Below are 5172 nucleotides of genomic sequence, written 5' to 3'. Positions count from 1 at the left end.
ATAGCAATGATAGCATTGTGGGCGAAGGTATTCGAAAGAATGACCTGTATGAGTTTGTGACACTTGCCGCAACAATTAGAAATACAACAAGTAGACTTTGGCATGAAAGATTTGGACACATCTCCTATGCAGTTTTGAAGGAGATGCAGAGAAAGGAAATAGTGGTTGATCTGCCTGTAGTAGTTGATACTGCAGAGCCTTGTGAAGCTTGCATACTAGGTGAGCAATATCGTATGTCATTTCCACAAGAGAGCAACAACAAATCAAAGCTTTCTCTATAGCTGGTATATGCAGATCTCTGTGGTAAAATGACTACTCCTGCACTAGGAGGATCTTTCTATTTTATGCTGTTAGTCGATGATTATAGTAGAAAGATGTGGGTGTACTTTCTTCATGATAAGGCTGAGGCTTTTGTAAAATTTAAAGTGTGGCATAAACTTGTTGAAAATGAGACAGGTTTGCAGTTAAAGAAACTTCGAACTGATCGAGGAGGCGAGTTCACATTAGGGGGGTTCAACAATTATTGCAGTGCATTTGGCATTAAGCGCCAATTTTCGGCACTAAAAAAATCCACAATAGAATGGCATTGTGGAACGGAAAAATTGCACTATGATGGAGATGACCAGAGCAATGATAAAGGCACAAGACCTTCCAAAATCGTTTTGGGGAGAAGCTGTTAATACAACTGTGTATATCCTCAACTGATGCTTCACTAAAGCTTTGGGGAACAAAATACCTCATGAGACTTACTCTGGTAAGAAACCCTCCATTTCTCATCTTAGAACATTTGGTTGCAGATGTTTTGTGCATGTTCCAGATGAGAGTTGAAGGAAGTTAGATGACAAGAGTTGAAAGTGCATCTTCTTGGGATATAGTACAAAATTGAAGGCATATCGTTTGTATGATGTAGAGGCAAAGAAGATTGTCACAAGCCGATATGTCGTATTTGATGAAGGACCACACTCAGTGGGAGATAGAGATCAACCCACTTTATCATCAACCGATAAAGTAACCCACCATGTGCCTCATTCAAAGTAGCAGATTGAGGTGAATGATGAAGAAATTCAAAACCAGCCTGTTGTACCAGTAGCACCTGTTCAGAAGCCACACCCAAGGCGGTTACAATAGCTCTTTGACAAAGGCAATCTAGAACCTGTGAATCAAAGTTCACAACCCGATGGACCTCGAAGGTCGAAGTGAATAGACGAATAACAACGATCAGCATAACACTTGGTAAATATGACCTTAATGACTGATATAATCAGTACAGTTAAGGAACCAAGTAGCCTAGATGAAGCGCTGGCTGATGCGAAGTGGAGAACGACTATGGAAGCTGAATATGAAAGTATCATGAAAAATGATACTTAGGAGATTGTGGATCGCTCCTCTCATAGGAAGGTAATCGGCACGAAGTGGATATGGAAGGTAAAATATAAAGTTGATGGTACTTTAGAGAAGTACAAAGCACGCCTTGTCGCCCAAGGATTTTCTTAGGTAGAAGGTTTTGATGTTACTGAAACCTTTGCACCAACAGCTCGCATGGAAACAATCCGTTTGGTTTTGGTTACTACTGCAGACATAAGCTAGGTGCTATTTCAAATGGACGTGAAGTCTACATTCCTCAATGGTCATCTTAAAGAGGAGGTTTATGTGATGCAACCACCTAGATTTGAATTTCCAAATTCAGACAACAAAGTGTGCAGGTTGAAGAAAACCTTATATGGGCTAAAACAAGCCCCTAGAGCTTGGTACTAGAGGATTGATTCTTTCTTCACCAATTATGGATTTTGTAGAAGTACCTCTAATGCAAATTTATATGTACTGAAGGAGAGTGAGATGTATGTAATAATTGAACTATATGTAGATGATCTTGTGCTTACAGGTGACCATGAGGAGAAGATCAACAACATCTGTGAAGGCCTATGCTCAGAATTTAAGATGACAAACTTGGGGCTACTCCACTTTTTCTTAGGCATTGAAGTGTGGTAGCATCTAGGAGAAATCTTTATTTCTTAACAACAATATGCTCACGAGTTATTAAAGGCATTTGCGATGGCAGAATGCACTCCAGCGGTTACTCCAATGGAAGTAAACATTAAGCTCTCCATTAAAGATCCCTCTCCATATGTTGATAGAGGTAGAGAAGCCTAATTGGGAGTTTGGTGTACCTGTGCAACACAAGGCCCAATATCAGTTTTGCAGTTGGTATTCTGAGTAGATTTGCAAATAAGCCACGAGAAATTCACTGGAAGGCTGGAATGAGGGTTCTCAAGTATATAAAAGGGACTCCTCATTTTGGCATCTCTTATACATCAAGGAATTCCCTAATTGGATATTGTAACTCCAATAGGACAGGAGATATTGATTCCAGAAAGTCAGTTTCTGGATGTTCAGTTGTCTGGAAGCATACGCTACCACCCTACCATGTTGCATCAATACACAACCAAGTCCCTTCAAGGACGCATCACTGTAGATAACATAACCCTCACCTTTGACGGGATGATCAACACTGGTGCCGTGACAAGCCTTTGCTTCAATTCCTGAAAGCTCTGCTCATAGCTGTCGTCCCATTCAAACCTGACATTCGTCCTAGTCAGTCGCGTTAGAGACCCTGATAACTCTGAGAATCCCTTAACAAAACGATGGTAATACCCAACCAGCCCCAAGAAACTCTTGATCTCTCTAACGTTCCTCCATCTAGCCCAATTTACTATTGCATCAATTTTACTAAGATCCACAGAAATTCCATTCCATGAGATGACATGCCCCAAAAACACAACCTTCTCGAGTCAGAATTTATATTTGTTGAACTTGGCATACAACTTCTTTTCTCTGAACATCTGTAAGACTTGCCTTAAATGCATCGCATGCTCCTCATAGCTCATCGAATAGACTAGTACATTATCAATAAAAATAACAACAAACTGGTCTAAATATTGGTGGAAAATTCTATTCATCAAATCCATGAATATTGCAGGAGCATTCGTCAAACTAAACGGCATAACAAGGAATTCATAATGTGCATATTTGGTCCTAAAAGCTGTCTTCGAGACATCTTTTGCTTTCACTTTCACCTTATGGTAGCCTGATCTGAGATCAATCTTAGAATACACCCGTGTACCCTGGAGCTGGTCAAATAAATCATCTATACGGGATAAAGGATACTTATTCTTGATTGTAACCTTATTAATTTCTTTATAATCTATACACATCCTCATGGACCCGTCTTTCTTCTTTATAAATAATACTTGAGCTCCCCACGGAGATACACTAGGTCGTATAAAACCCTTATCAAGCAAATGTTATAACTAATTCTTTAATTTTTCCAATTCTGCTGACGCCATTCGGTAAGGTGTTTTAGAGATCGGTGTTGTACCTGAAAGCAGATCAATAGGAAAATCTACCTCCCGATTAGGTGGCAAGCTTTGTAACTCATCTGGAAAAACATTTATAAAATCCTTTACTACTGGCGTACTAGTGAACTTCAATTCATTCCCTAATATTTCCTTCACAAAGGCCACGAATCCCTAACAACCACTCAGAAGCAGTTTCCTCGCTTGAATAGCTGAAACTAACTGAGGCGGAGATTGCACTTGTGACCTTATAAACCTGAATTCTGATCTTCCCGAAGGTCTAAAAAATACTTCTTTCAAACGTTAGTCTATGCTAGCGTAATTAATTGCCAACCACTTTATACCAAAAATTACATCGAACCTGTGCATATCCAATACTATCAAATCAGTTGACAAGACTTACCCCTGAATATCAATTGGACAGCCTTGGAGCACTTTGCTATACCTTACTGCAGACCTTGTCGGTGTAGTGAGTAACAGTTCGGTGTCTAATAACTGTGTTTCAGGCCCACATAATCTAATACACTCCATAGACACAAACGAATGTGTGGCTCCTGAATCAAACAATACAATAATTTTAAATAAAAACATATTAATCATACTTGTCACCACATCGCCGACTGTATCAGCATCCCCAGGCATCAAAGCATAGACCCTCGCTAGAGCTACATTCCTCTGGTGGCCTCCATGAGGCGCCTAATAGTCTCCCCGGTACGGTCTGGGAGCAGGATCGGTATCTGGTGGTGTATGGCAGTCTCACACCAAATGTCCCTGTCTACCGCAGCGATAGCAGACAACTTTCCCCACTCGACACTCTCCCAAGTGTCTCTTCCGACAAGTCTAATAGACAGGAAAATTTTGCACCACCTGAACCTTACGACCTCTAGTCTCCTACCTCTGTTCTCTACCATAGTTTCCTCTCCTCCATTGACCCTGCTTAAGTCCCTACTGGAAGCTTGAAGGCGTAGATCTCTTCTTCTGTTCTTGTTCTTCTGCATCCATACGCTCACTAGCCTCGGCCAAGACTGCTTTGTCAACTAACTCAGTAAAGTCCTGTATCTTCAGCACTACCACCTACTTGTATATGCCCCGCCTCAAATCTCTTTCAAACTGTCTCGCCTTCTTTACTTCATCATGAATAATATACGGAGCGAAGCAGGAAAGCTCTATAAACCACGCTACATACTGCTGGACCAATTGCTGTCCCTGTTTCAGATTCAAGAACTCTTCCACTTTAGCTTCCCTCACAGTGACTGAGAAATATCTGTCAAAGATTAATTCTTTAAATTGATCCCATGTTATAATTATCAGCATCGTCCTCTGTTGCTCCAGAAGTTTCATCGCAGTCCACCACCTCTCAGCTTCCCCTGTCAGTTTATAGGTGGCGAAGAGAACCCTTTGCTTCTCCGTACACTGTAATACCTCCAAGACTTTCTCGATCTTCTGCATCCAATTTTTGGCGGCTGCAGGATCAAGTACTCTTGAAAATGGCAGAAGATTTATCTTGGTAAACTTCTCTATTATGCACCCATAGCCTGTAGATGAGCCTCCCTGCTCTCTGAAGCTCCTAGCAATCTCATCCATAACTTGCTGAGCCACACTGCGTAATACCGCATTAGAATCAGCGCTGCTTGCACTAGAGGGCCCTGCTCCATCACTACCGCTCGCATGGGCACTACCTCCTCCCGGATCCATCCTGAAAAACAAATAACGTGATTTAGAAACCCTATCCTTATAATTTATGTGCCTAACATAGTCTCCTATCTTGACATCCTCATCTTATTTCTAGATCTAGTCCTACATTTTAGGAACACAACCT

The sequence above is a fragment of the Malania oleifera genome, chromosome 6, assembly GCF_029873635.1.
Source record: "Malania oleifera isolate guangnan ecotype guangnan chromosome 6, ASM2987363v1, whole genome shotgun sequence".
Classification (NCBI taxonomy): Eukaryota; Viridiplantae; Streptophyta; class Magnoliopsida; order Santalales; family Ximeniaceae; genus Malania; species Malania oleifera.
This window is presented reverse-complemented; position numbering follows the sequence as displayed.